This window comes from Elephas maximus, chromosome 11, assembly GCF_024166365.1.
Source record: "Elephas maximus indicus isolate mEleMax1 chromosome 11, mEleMax1 primary haplotype, whole genome shotgun sequence".
In the NCBI taxonomy this organism is placed as follows: Eukaryota; Metazoa; Chordata; class Mammalia; order Proboscidea; family Elephantidae; genus Elephas; species Elephas maximus.
The window spans coordinates 25,439,692-25,454,153 of record NC_064829.1 but is presented as its reverse complement, the minus strand read 5'-3'; the positions used below and the strand labels follow the sequence as shown (position 1 = coordinate 25,454,153).

The 14,462-nt window shown below is 40.8% G+C and overlaps 1 protein-coding gene across 10 annotated transcripts in view; it reads right to left on the bottom strand.

The window, feature by feature from the left end:
• ARHGAP28 (Rho GTPase activating protein 28) overlaps nucleotides 1–14,462 on the bottom strand; it is a 220,327-nt gene that overhangs the window by 163,340 nt on the left and 42,525 nt on the right. For 4 of the 10 annotated variants that reach the window (XM_049902498.1, XM_049902501.1, XM_049902502.1 and 1 more), the window contains exon 1: nucleotides 6,201–14,041. The exons of the other annotated variants lie outside the window; for them this stretch is intronic. The gene's annotated coding sequence lies outside the window, so the exon portion shown is untranslated. Of the gene's footprint in view, nucleotides 1–6,200; nucleotides 14,042–14,462 lie in introns of those variants that run through there. 10 annotated transcript variants of the gene reach the window in all.

Genomic DNA, 14,462 nt, shown 5'->3' with positions numbered 1-14,462 from the left:
AGGACTTAGCAACATTTTGTTCTGTTAGACATAAGGTTACAAGAAGCTGGTATCAACTCAACAGCAATTAACAGCAACAAGGGGTGCAGCCAGAGTTTGCACACAGGTGTCTACTCCTAGGACCTCTGCTCTCAACCACTATACCATATTGGCTCATATAAAGCAAAAGACAGTAAGTGCGAGAGTTTTAGACAATGCTTTGGAAAGTCAAAGGAAAGAGAAACTACTCCCGATCGAAGATTCAGGAAAGACATTAAGGAGAAGAATAAGCAGGATTCTGACTGGCAGAGGTAATATGGGTAACACATGCATTTTAGGCAGGATAAAATTTAGTGGGAACGAGTATAAAGTACATGTTTGGGATGTTTATGTCCTGGTATGAGCACTGCTCATGTGAAAAAAATGAAATTTTAGCCAACTGCCAGGTCAGTACAAGCCAATGAAACTGACTGGATCTTAAGTGGCATAAAGATTTACTGTACAGAAAGGGGAGATGATTGTTCTAAATCCAGCAGAATTGGAAATCAGTTCTGGACACCAGGTTTAAGAAAGGATGCTGACAGTCAGAAATGAATTCAGAGCAGGATGGTGGAAGAGAGACTATCAGGAAGCCATGCCCCTGTGAAAATATTGAAAGCACTAGAGAAGTTTAGAATGCTCCAGGGAAGCAGGGTCACTGTCTACAAATGTGCCAAGAAGTGTCTTGGGGAACAACCTGTGTAGCCTCATGGTACAAAAGGAGAACCAATGGGAGGATAATACAGTCAATGAATCAACCAATACAGAAGGTCAACTCTATATTGGCTCTGAACTGGGGTAGGAGGTTACTGAAGTAAAGGAAATTATCAGCATTCAAAGGGGGCTAGTCAAGGAGACGGGACAAAGCATCTAAAAACAAAATTTACCTTGCTTAGAAAGGGAGTGTATAACCACTAAATGAAAGATAATCTTCAGGAATTTGGAGAAGAGGTCAGTGTGAAGGGTGGGGAGAGAGTGTGAGGGGAATGCGGGATTTGAGCTGGACCTTGACAGATGGGTCAGTTGACGAATCCAAAATGGTCAAGGAACAGTCACAAAGGCAAAGCTTCAGTAAACAGAATTGTAAGCACATCACTGAACATACGCAGTGAATCTAGGGTTTTTAGGGTCCTTTTCAAATTCAGGTAGTTCATAAGGGGAAATGTGATTCCTTTCACTTCTTTTATCACAACAGTATCCCCTACACACACAGACACACAGACATAGACACAGACACACACACACACACAAACACACGTGAGACAAGATTTGCATATTATTAGGGAAGAGGAAGATGGATCCCAGGGTGACACAGCGCTAGACTACGCTGAAAAATTGGTGGTTGAAACCCACACAGAGGTCCCTCAGAAGTCAGGCTTGACTGCTTCCAAAAGGTGACAGCCTTGAAAATATGGCGCAGTTTTACTCCGCACACATGGGATCATCATGAGTTGGAATCGACTCCCTGGCAACTAACAAAAACAAGGGAAGAGCAAGAGGTATTCTTCTAGAGAGCACATCTGAAGAGGAAGTAAGAATGGTCTGAGAATAGAGCCCAGTTAATGAGGTGACCACCTCCCTGAATTGTTCAAACTTCTGTAACTACTCCCACCATAACCTCAAAAAGTTTTTCCACGACCTCCAGACCGGAAAACACAGAGAGAGAACAAATTTTGTCATTCATTCAGCACTGTGTGGGAGAAAGCGCTCAGGCCCAGAGTCAAGTGAACTTTGGGTCACATTCTTTCCTAAAACTTATTAGTTTATAAATCTGAGCCAAACACTTAACCTCACTGTGTCTCAGTTTCCTCGTCTCTACACTGTGGATAACTACTTCTGTGTGGAGTTTTTGTGAAGATTAATGAAATAGTATTTGAAAACTGTCTACACATAGAAAGTTATTGAATACGCAGTAGCACTTACAGTATATATCTAGGGAAGCTGTACACTGGCGATTTGGCCACAGAATGAGTATAGTGCCTGGTGAGGCAGGAGCTTCTTGTTAATAGATGTAAGCCAGCAGGTGAGAGCTCAGAGCTCAGGGATAGTCAACACTGCGCAAGCAATTGCAAGTAATTGTATCCGTTCAGTGGTTTCAAACTTTTTTGGCCTGTGGAATTCGTTTATGTAGAAGCCTAGTATTTAAAAGGGATGAAAGGGTTTAAATCCGAAGGCTCTGGTTGAATCACGATGGAGGTCCCCAGCACCCTCCCTCCTCCCTGCCTCCCACTCCAATCCTCACCCCCAATGTCCCTCCAACCCAGGTCTGAAAACCTCTGTACCATGTTTTTTATCCTCAACGTCCCTTCCTACTCCAGCATCTATAATTTCATTTCCTAACGTGGCCATCAAAACCCACAGATTCCTAGTGGTAGGTGTTTTGACAGCTCAAGCACTTCTGGTACTTTGGAAATCACACTTCTTGAAAAGGTCTGAGATGGGTTTGCCTAATACTGATTTATATATTAATAAGAAAAAGAAAAAAACATTTAAATGTTCACATTTATGTAATTAACTACATCTGAGAAGTGGAGAATGACACACTAATCCTCATAGCCAACAGAGACAAGATCTGTTTATTCTGCTTACTTCCCTGAGTTTGTTTGGTACGTGAGCTTTGTAAACCTATCATTTATTCATCACTAAAGCCAACTAAGGAGCCCTGGTGGTACAGTGGTTAAAGCACTCAGCTGCTAACCAAAAGGTCATCGGTGGGAACCTACCAGCTAGCTGCTCCTTGAAAGAAAGACGTGGCAATCACTTCAGTAAAGATTTACAGCCTTGGAAACCCTATGGGGCAGTTCTACTTTGTCCTAGAGGGTCGTTATGAATCGCAATTCACTTTAAAGTTTGGTTTCAAATCCAGTTTAAAGCTGCCTAACAATGAATGCCCATCTAATCAGCACTTATGTTGTACAAACACTCCTCTCAATAGTTTTTCTTTTTCTTTAAATAATACACAAGATTCTATATCACTAAGAAACAATTCCCTTTTTCTCAATCATTCCTTCTGTTCAGATATGTACTTTGGGGCGATTGTCCAAGGTGTAATCTTCTATCTGCAAGTGGTCTTATCTGCGCAGGCTCCCAGCAGCAGCACCTTTAGAGAGGAGCTGAAAGCCTGTTAGACTCCGTGTCTCCCAAGAGGGTGTGAATGGCTTCTCACCCCTTCATTATAATAATGCTGTACTACAGGTCCAACTGTTTTCACCCTCTACTTTTGGAAAATTTCCAGGCAGGGCCAGTGTTTACGCCAGCCAGACTGATTCAAAATACCACCTCTGGAGTTTTTAACAGGCATTAAAACACATTCCTGCATTTAGCTCAAGGGCAGTCAGTAGGAGGGCTTCCAGAAAACCTGTTACTTTGCTTTGTCATTCTACTTACTGTAGATAGGCATTGCTTTCCTTTTAGCTCATGCCTAGGCTATCTTGTTATTTTTTTCCCTTAAAATGTCTGCCAGGACCTTGGCTAACAGGGCCTTGGATTGCTTTGCCTATTGTCTTCAGATTTCCTTATCTGTAAAGATTCTGCTGGTTCAGCTCGCCTAAATGCTGCTCTTCTGTAGTCCATTTGATTTTTTTTTTTTCCTTCAGCTTTAGGATCTCAAAAACAAAGTCCTGTGTGTATATTTTTAAATCTAAACACAAGTCTTATCTAGCTACACTTGCCTTTGATTAGCACAGCTGCTAGTCAATTAATCCCTTAGTTTAGGGTTTAACAAGGGCCTTACAAAATCTGTCTGTAATACATGTACAAAGGGGTAGGGGCAGTGATCATATTCTGAACTTAAGGCACTTTCAAAAAGAAACTGTAGGACATGAAATTTAAAAACTATTTCTTATGGTAATGCAAATTCCTTATTTTTTATGACACTTAACGTCTCCCTATTTAGTAATAATTACCAATGCTAAGTGTTAAATTATTACTTTCGCAAACAAATGAGCACATAAAGCTAATGTCACATCCTAGGCAGCAGGCTGGAAATTCCTGCGTTATAATGGACCTTGGTTTTGCTTACCACCATCTACAATATGAAGTAAAACAAACAAACAAAAAGTCCTTTATCCCATAAACACATATACAAGTGCACATATACAAGGACATACACATACAAAAGCAAGCAACATTTCATCAAAGCAGGCTTTCTTGCCACGTTCTAAACTAATCTAAAAAGAAGGCTCGATGGGGTCCAAGTAGGCTTTACTTTTTGGTTACTAAATACACTAGTAAAACAATTTAAAAGTAATAAAGGTGTTATAAACACACGCACACACAAAACCCACTGCTGTCAAGTCAATTCCGACTCATAGTTGTGTAAATATAGATACCCATTTTCAACTCATAATGGTGCTGCTTGACTAAAACAACAGTATCCCAGGACCAGATAATTCTAACCTAATTTAAAGGAAATGAAATTCAAATAAACAACAATACCACCCCTCTTAATACTCCCTTTCCTCCAAAGGATAGCAAAAAGAATAGGAACAGGAACGAAAATGAAACAGGTGTCATTGACAAGGTGGTTGTATAGATGACAGTGCCCTAAAAATCAGACATTAAAATATATTATGCAAACCTTCCTGAGAATAGTATATGTTGGTGTTTCTCAAAGTAGACTCTGCTTGCTACTCATCAGGCTAAGTAGGTGGCTGCCTTCGAGAATACACTCTAACACAGGTGCTGCTCTCTTGAAGAAGGTACACAAGACGTTAAGTGAAATAAGAAATAAGGAATTTGCATTACCATAAGAAATTGTTTACTGGGGTAGGCAAATGAGGCACTCACTGGTGGTTCAGATGAATCCTTGCCTTTCATGCAGGAAGTCAGGGTTTCATTGCTGGCCTGTAAACCCCATGTGCAGCCGCCACCCATCTGTCAGTGGAGGTGTACGTGTTGCTATGACACTGAACAGATTTCAACAGAGCTTCTAGACTAGCTTCCAGACTAAGATAGACTAGGAAGAAAGGCCTGGTGATCTGCTTCCAAAAATCAGCCAATGAAACCCCCAAACCCCATTGATCACAACAATTTGATCCACAACTAATCACAGGGATGGCATAGGATCGGGCAGCACTTTGTTCTGTTGTGCATGGGGTCCCCATGAACTGGAACAAATCAAAGGCAGCTAACAGCAACAGAGTAGGCAGAGGCCAGGAAAAGATCAGAGGAGAAATGGGTCAATGCAGGCCACTCGAAGCCCCAGGCAGAACAGTTTGCCCGTGGCCCTGCGAGCACATGCTAATGAAGCCAACTCCTCACTGGCTGTCTTCTCTAAGACCAGGGCAACCCACAGCCACTCTGGTCTGCACCCTTTGTCCAGCACTGAAATGTGAGGCTTGGTAGACCAGAAAATACATTAATTGCATTAAAGGGTGGAAGAGCTTGTTCGGGTTATGGAATCTACCTCAATGGACGTTTCTAAAATTAAATGATTATGTAGAAAGATTTAGATTAGATAGTTTAAAGGCTCCTGCACAAAAACAGGAATCAGAATCAAAAGGTCTCTCAGCCATTCATTTTTATTCCATCTTAACTAATCTTCTCAAATTAGTAATATGGCTTACCTATAAAAATTTTTTTTTTTATATTCAAAAAAAATTTTTTTTTTTTTTTAATGTTCCATATTGTAAGGATGGCACAGGACCGGGCGGTGTTTCAATGTGTTGTGCATCAGGTCGTTATGAGTCCGTACCAACTCGACAGCACCTAACAACAACATGTTCCATATGGAGCCCTGGTGGCAAAGCAGTTAAGAGCTCGGGCTGCTAGCCAAAGGTCAGCAGTTCGAATCCGCCAGTTGCTCCATGGAAACCCTATGGGGCAGTTCTACCCTGTTCTACAGGGTTGCTGTTAGTCGGATCGACTCGATGGCACGCAACAACAAATGTTCCACCTATATTTGAGATTTTGAAACTTAAATTCTACCATAATAAAAATCTTCTTTGAAAGGTTAAAAAAAATTAGTTTACTATCTCTTAACAATATGTACCTATAACTACTAATAAAACTATAAGCCCCACCAATGAATTCACCTAAAAATGGAATTCTTTTTTAAAAAAGCTATCAGCCACTATTTGCTCCCTTCCTTTCTCTTTTAATAAAAGAAAGGACCAGCAACTCTGCAGCTAAAAGAAATCTGTAGCCAAAATTATTGATTTAGGAAGAGCTCTGAGCCTTACCTTTCAGCTGGTTCAAAGTCTCGCTGATGATATTCTTAAGGGAGAAGCACAAAACCTCTCTGTGACCCGGTCTGCTCATGGCCAGGAGTGGGGGCAGCCATCCCCCAGCCCACATTCAGCAGCCCACCCCGGGAGAGCTGCCTCCACCCTCCTTGAGAGGCCAGCACACTGCCTCCAGCCCTGCCAGCAGAAAAACAAAGGGTGATGGAGTTCCTGGTCTCAGTGGAAGGCTAATGCCTCCAGCGAGGTGGGAGCTATTTACAGAGGAGCTGCCTGCAGGACACATGCGGCCTCGGGCCTTCCTGTTTGTGTACCGCTCAAGCTTCCATCCATTTCCTAAGGAAGACCGAGATGTGTAATCAGCCTCAAGAACACTGACGGTTGTGAAAACCCAGGCTTGACAGACAGGTTTTATCCTGATTTCCTCCACTAAACAAATATGAGGCTTTATTAAACGTGCCTTAAAAGCAAAAACTGTATCTGTCATGATTTGGGGAAAAGTTGATCTATTCCTTAAAGATTTTTAATCTGAAAGGTAGAAATGAAAAAATTGGTGGATGATCAATCCAATATATGTCAAGCAATAATGTAGAGAAAAATCCTTCAACTCTGGTCAGAAGGCAAGAGTTTGATTAGAAAAAGCTTTGCCATTTGCTAGCTTTGGGGCCTTCAGAAAGTCACCCAATCTCTGGACCTCAGTTTCTTCATCTGAATAAACGGGGCATAAGATGACTGTAAAAAGATTCCATACTTAGCCCAACATAAAAGTCAGATCATGTTATTATGGTATCCAATCGTGGTATCCAGCTTCCGAGCTGCTCTTACTTAATACCGGACAGTTGTTGTCAGCTGCCATGGCGTTGGCCTCTGGCTCATGGCAGCCCCACGCACAACTGAATGAAATGCTGCTCAGTCCCGTGCCTTCCTCGTGATAGGCTGGGATCTGACCGTTGTGGTCCATAAGGTTTTCATTAGCTGCTTTTTGGAAGTAACTCACCAGGCCTTTCTTCCTCGTCCATCCTGGTCTGGTGGTCTAGCAGCAGAATTCAGGGGATCCAGATTCGATGCACAGCCACCACCCGTCTGTCGGTGAGGGCTTGTGTGTTGCTATGATGCTGAACAGGTTTCAGCAAAGCTTCCAGACCAGGACGGACTAATACGAGACGTTAAACAGCTAGATAAAAGGAGCTAACATGGCTCCTCTCGTATCTCTGAAATTAAGTTACGTATATGTGGGTTTGCTTTTGTGTTGTTGTCTGACTTCCCCATGGGCACCGAGCTAGCAGGAGAGGCAGAGGCCTTGCTTGTTATGCTGTTTTAACAATACCCCCAGTGCTGAGAAGGTATCTTGGCATATAGTAACATGCAATAAATATTTGCTGAATGAATAAACAAACAATGGATGAATGCATAATTTCAGGTGAAATCAAGCACAGTGTTTTACAAACAGTAAGCCTGGGACAAATACTTATTGAATTAGTGAATGAATATAACTTTCTTTTTTTCTGCAGAGAAACATGCAAGGGAAAATGTAGCTCTTAAAACAATTGCCATAAATACGACGGTATGTCTTTGTTAGACCCTATTCAAATATATTACTAAGATGGTCATTGTGTAAGCAAACTCCTATCAGCATAGAATTTCAGTACAATATTTAATATGAATTAACGTGCTGAAAAAAGTTTGCTTAGTTTTGAGTGTATCTGAAATCCTTTCTCAGGTCTGTTTCTATTAAAAATGGAAATTCTTCCTACTCTGTTGCCTTTAAGGCCTAGGTTCATGATAACTGGACTTGATAAGGGCATACTGATTTTTTTTTTTTTTTTTAAGAGCATTACCCAGACAAGAAGTAGAAAGACATGTTATCCTTTGTGGTTCTTATGCTCCAAATACAGCCGCTTAACCAAAAGATCAGCAGTTTGAATCCGCCAGGCACTCCTTGGAAACTCCACGGGGCAGTTCTACTCTTTCCTACAGGATCACTAGGAGTCGAAATCGGCTCGACGGCAAAGGTTTTTTTTTTCCAATACGTTTAACATAACAACCCAAGATCTGAAACAATGAATGCAGTTTTTAGCTTTCCCATTATTGCCCAAATCCAGTTCAAGCCACTAGAGGCTAAAAATTAGTTCCTTGATGGCTACTCATTCATCTGTTATGTGTAAGGAAAAAAGTGACGTTAGCAGATTTTTGTCTGTTTTATGAAATTGCCAAGAAAGGAAAGATCCTGAATCTTAAAAGACCGTGTGAAACACAATTCCCTCTTACTTCTAAGGAGCTCTCTTCCTTTGCCACATCTCCCTTCCTTTCTTCCACCATCTCTCTGCTCCCATTTTAGAGAGAACGACAGCTGTCTGGAAACCCTGGTGGCATAGTGGTTAAGTGCTACAGCTGCTAACCAAAGGGTCGGCAGTTCAAATCCACCAGGCACTCCTTGGAAGCTCTATGGGGCAGTTCTACCCTGTCCTATAGGGTTGCTATGAGTCCGAACGGACTCGACGGCACTGGGTTTGGGTTTTTTTTTGTTTTGTTTTTAAGAGCTGTCCTACTAAAGATCACCTGGGTGGCGCAAATGATTAAAGACTCCAAGACTACCTGAAAAGTTGGCGGTTGGAACTCACCCAGAGGCGCCCCAAAAGCCAAACCTGGAGATCTGCTTCTGAAAGCTCACAGCCTTGAAAACTCTGTGGAGCAGTTCTCCTCTGCACATGTGCGGTAGCCATGAGTTGGAATGGATTCCACACCAAACAATAACAAAAAAGAATGGTTTAAAGTTGTTCCCTCTGAATGAAGTCATTTTAGTTCCAAAATACGGCAAAGTGTTTCATAACCATTGAACCTGAAAGTTCTATAGCTCTGGCTGATGAAAAACAATCTCTGAACAGAAAGTGGGGGGTCCTATAAAAACAGAATTTAGTGCCTTGAACAATGATGTTTTTCTGAACTCATAGTTTCAAATACTGTGACAACTTCTCTCCCTCCCCTCCCTTCCTCCTGCCTCTCTTTTCCCTAATTACTCAACTGCCCAAGTGCCAAAGGCATCTTTAAATTGACTAATTAAAGATTCCAAAGAAGTTTGAAATGGGTTTTTGACAGCCTCCCACACAAAGATTGCTTACCTGGCTGTTAGCCTATGATCTGACAAAAGAAAAAACCAAAATAACCAAGCCCCGTGCCATCAAGTCCTTCGGACAAGTCCACATCAAATTGTGATTTGAACTTCAGAGGGTTATGAGATGTGCTTCAAATGGCCTCCCTTAACATGTAAACTTGACCTTCCTGGGAGATGGACTGGAGCCCTGGCGGCACAGTGGTTAAGCATTTGGCTGCTCACCAAAAAGCTGGCAGTTCGAATCCACCAGTCACTCCTTGGAAACCCTATGGGACAGTTCACAGGGTCGCTATGAATTGGAATCCACTCGACGGCAGCGTGTGTGGCTTTTGGTTTGGGGGCTGGATTGTGGAAACTGCCATCTCATAGCCAAGTATTTTTCTTCATCCAATGTAAAAACTCTTCTTCATAGCACCCAGACGCTCTGATATCCCTACTGGAATGCTGATGCCCCCAAGGCCATTTACTGTAGAATAGCTTTATTTCCCTGGTTATTGACAGGCTTAATCAAGATATCACTGAGTGTTTGGTTAGCAAATAAAACGATAACTTCAAGTCACTGATTACAGGGTCTTGCTGTGTGTGTTATTTCTATCATTTGAACCCATGTATCTTATTTTAATAAACATTTATCTTAATGCTACTGAAATATAAAAATCAATCCTGTAAGGGAAGATAATTTATGGGCCTGACTAAAAAGAGCAAATATCACAGAATACATTATCCCAAAGTCTGAAATTACTAGGTATGTATCCTTCACAAGAGAATAATACTGCAGTCCTCTTTCTGATATCTGTTTTGTTGCAGAAGGATAACTGATTTCCTGTCAGCTGACTCCAGTAACTACGATTTGTTAGGAATAAAATAAGTATTCGTTTCACTGAAAGATTAATCTTGTTGATAAGGAAGTATTTTGATTGCAAGTCAATTCGAAGAGTTTAGGGATATTTCTTTTCCAAAATGAGAAACAAGGGAGATAATATTTCCCCCTCCTTTCCTCCCTCCCTGGGTGGTGCAAATGGTTATCATGCTCAGCTGCTGATGGAAATGCTGGCAATTTGAGTCTACCCAGAGGTGCCTTGGAAGAAAGGCCTGGCAACCCACCCCCCCAAATCATCTTTGAACAACCTTATGGAGCACTGTTGAGACAGATAGGGTTAACTGTGCTGGGTTAGCCGCTAAAAGATTACCATCTAAAAGTTAGGTAAACAGGAACCCACCCTGTCAACATGAGATAAGACTGAAACAATCCTTGAATTACTATCTCCTTCTTAGTGTTTTTCTAGTCCCCTCCTCCTTTACGGGCTCCGCATGAGGAGATGTGACCACTGTTTAACCTTCCTTAGCCCTCCAAAGATGGCAATATAGTGCCGAAGAGCAAGTGTGCTTGTGCTATATCCTATAATAAATGATGCCAAGGGCTGCACAAAGGACTCCATCTTGAATATCAGCAGGTTCCATCCTGGATTCCAGATGTGCGAGCAACCTAGTTAACATGCACCGCCATTCTGAGAGGTACCCACCCCTTGAAAGAAGCCCACTAAATATTCATTACTCTATTGTCCCCATTGACCCCATATAAGCCCTAGCCTTGCCTCCCTTTTCAAGTCAGCCTTTTGGAGAGGCTTAGATCCCCACTGACTCCTTTTGCTTGACTCAAGCAAAATCAAGCTTGCTGAAGATAAAGTTTGTCTCTCGTGTGTATTCTTACTCGGGAAAAGACAAGGGCTTTTTGTGTTAGATTGGCAATTGGTAACACTGTTATACTAAGAAAAAACATGGAAATATTAGAGAAAATAGCTCCATATAGTCTTCCAATATGGTATAATGTAAAGGGTAAACAATTTTTATTGTGGCAAAACATATATAACATAAAATTTGCCATTTTAGCCACTTTATGTGTACAATTTAGTATTATATTAAAGCATTAAATTACATTCACAATGTTATGCTGCCATCACCACTCTCTATTTCCAAAACTTTTTCATCACTACAAATGGAAATATATAGTCCCTTTTAATATACAATAAAGTGACTTGTCTGCTGCAAAGAGAAGACAGCTACGATTTTCATTTATTTAAACAGATGTTTACTGCATATTTTATTGCATGCCAGACACGCTTCTAGGCGCTTGAGATTCATCAGAGAACAAGACAAAGACCTCCACCCTGATGAAACTTAATTCTAGGGACAAAGAGATAACACATAATAAATAAGCAGACTATATGGTATTTAAAAAGATAATGGAACTGAGAAAACTAAATCGGGTTCCAGAAGGCCAGGAGTGTGGGAAAGGGGTAGGAGAAACAGCAAGTCACAGTATTAAATAGGGCTGTTAGGGACTCAATTAGTAAATGAGATTTGTACAACTTTGGTTGTTTATAAAACTTTGACAATTTCTGCTGAAATACAAGAATTCTAGTGCCATTTCTAGACACACTTCAAATATGATGTCTGAGACAAAGAGATCAAAAATCATACTAGCTGACGTTCAACTCATTGCTTCTGTATTTTCTCTCTTCCTGAAGATGATCCTTCTAGCAACAAAAACATTTTGAATATCAATTGATTTTATTTTAATTTCTAAGAGGCAATAATTTATTCATGGTTGCAAGAAGATCGGCCTCACTATTAAGTGTTATAACTTTAGCTTCTTTCAGCTGAAAAATACTGGCAGTTTTTATTTTCAAAAGTCTCTATGCCAAATTGGATTTCACCAAAATGAAAAGATTTTATGCAACAAAGGACTTCATCAAGAAAGTAAAGACACAACTTACAGAGTGGGAGAAAATATTTGGGATAAGGGTTTAATACAGAGTATAAGAAAAAGCCCTATAACTAACTACAAAAAAAAGACAGCTCAATTAGAAAATGTGCAAAGGACTTGACCTTTCTCCAAAGCGGATACATGAATGGTCAATAAATACAAGGAAAGATGCTCAACATCATTAGTTATTAGGGAAATACACATTAAAACCACAATAAGATACCATTCCACACCCACTAGGACAGCTATGATCAGAAAAATGGAAAAAAGCAAGTGTTGGCAAGGATGTGAAAAGATTGGAACCCTAGTGCATTGCTAAGAGTCCTTGGGTGGCACAAAAGGATAAGCACTCAACTACTAGCTGAAAGGTTGGTGGTTCAAACCCACCTGGAGGTGCCTCGGAAGAGTCCTGCCCATATACTTCCAAAAGGTCACAGCCTTGAAAACCCTATGGAGCAATTCTACCTTGCAAAAATGGTGTCACCATGAGTCTGAATTGATTTGACAGCAACTAACTACAATAGTAAGTGCATTGCTGGTGGGACTGTAAAATGGTGCAGCTGCAGGGCAGTGGTAGTTCCTCAAAAAGTTAAATACAGAACTGCCATATGACCCAGCAATTCCACTTCTGGGTATATACCCAAGAGATTTGAAAGCAGAGACTTAAACAGGTACTTGTACACCAATGTTCATTGCCACAATAGCCAAAAGGTGAAAAAAAACCATGTTCATTGACAGATGACTGGATAAACACACATGGCATATCCATACAATGGAATATTACTCAGCCATGAAGAGAATAAAACTCTGGTGCATGCAAGACACAGATGACTGAGTGAAGCACTATGCTGAGTGAAATAAGTCAAACACAAAAGGACAAATATTGTATGATCCCACATATACGAAATCTCTAGAATAGGTAAATGCACAAAGACAAAAGTTTATTAGTAGTTATCAGGGGGCTGGGACAGGGCAGTGTGGGAGGTATCGCTGAAGGGAACTGAGTTTCTGTTTGGAGTGATGTAAAACTTTTGGAAGTGAATAGGGGTGATGGTGATGGTAGCACAGCACTGTGAACTCAATTAGTATCACTGAATTTTACATTTCAAAATGGCTAAAACGACAAACTTTTTGTCCTATTTAATTTACCACAACAAAAATTTTTTTTTTAAATGCCGTGAACCCTGGTGGCGCAGTGGTTAAGAGCTACGGAGGCTAACCAAAAGGTCAGCAGTTTGAACTCACCAACCATTCTTTGGAAACCCTACAGGGCAGTTCTACTTTGTCCTATAGCGCTGCTATGCGTAGGAATCAACTCAACACAGCAACCAGTTTGGTTTGGTTTTTTGGTAATACCCTAATTACAGGCAAGTTTTTAAATAGGCTTTAACATAAGTGTCTAGATCTTAAGCCATGTCTTCTTTGGAGTAAAGAGGACTGTCAGTGAAACTATAGTGTCCTAGACAACACAAGCAGTCCCCAAATGATTACTGGGAACAAAAGAAGCAAGACTATTCTTAGGAAGAAGTATGCTTTGAATCAGGATAGCAACTTATCCTTGTTTACAGTGAGCAGGAGCTGGCCTTGGGTGCTCTGTGCCAGTGATCCTTAACTGAGCCGCGCATACTGAAGGCATGAAGTCACAGGAGGACTGCTGCTCGGGTGCTATACTTCTACCAAATCCTGATGGTATTGCCCGTCGCCAACAGATATTGGACTATAAGAAACCACCGAGGCGGCCAGGAAGTGGAGTGAAGCCTTGATAATTTAATTATATATACTTTACAAGGAAGAACAAATAACAGAATCAAGCATGATTGTCCATTTACAGTTGAAACAAGCCTTTTGCCTCACTTAATGGGTTATGGCTTTAATTCTGATAATTACTGATCATTAATAAATGAATCATGTTTATTTTTTCTTAAGGTTTTAGGAGGCAAACATTTCATAGGGAAAAAATTTTTTTTTTTTTCCTATGAAATGCTTTCATAGGGAGACAGCTATAATTCAGATATCATGTCAGCCTTAAAATAATGACAATAATAAAACACTTTTAGTGTTTACTAGGGGCCCATTAGTGTTCTCGGTGCTTTATATATACTAACTAACTCCATCGTCATGACCACACTATGAGATTGTACTACTATTACCACCATTTTACAGATGAGGGAACTGAGGCACAGAGGGGTTCTATAAGTTGCCGAGGTTGCACAGTTAGGCCCCTGACTCTACAAGCTAGAGAGTCATCCCCCAGCGTGCCAGTTCTTACCTCTGCTTTCACATTGCAGGAATTTGCATTTTTACAAGCCTTTTACTTCTGAGAATGCTATTATATACCTTTGGGTTTGGGGTTTTGTTTTGTTTTGTTTTGTTTTTATCTATC